Genomic DNA, 203 nt, shown 5'->3' with positions numbered 1-203 from the left:
TAATTTGAAAACCCACTTCTGGACTGAGAGAAACAGCTCGAAGGCTATCAAAAATTAACTACACTTTCCATTCTCTAATGTATAATGGAGATCTAAAAGGTTCTGTTTGAACGCCCTACAGTCCACAGTCAATATGCCAATCAGGAAAATCGCCGTGAGCATTGGGGCAATACATCTCACTGACGTACCAGGTTTAAGATATC

Source organism: Schistocerca cancellata, chromosome 1 (assembly GCF_023864275.1).
Source record: "Schistocerca cancellata isolate TAMUIC-IGC-003103 chromosome 1, iqSchCanc2.1, whole genome shotgun sequence".
Taxonomy (NCBI): Eukaryota; Metazoa; Arthropoda; class Insecta; order Orthoptera; family Acrididae; genus Schistocerca; species Schistocerca cancellata.
This window is presented reverse-complemented; position numbering follows the sequence as displayed.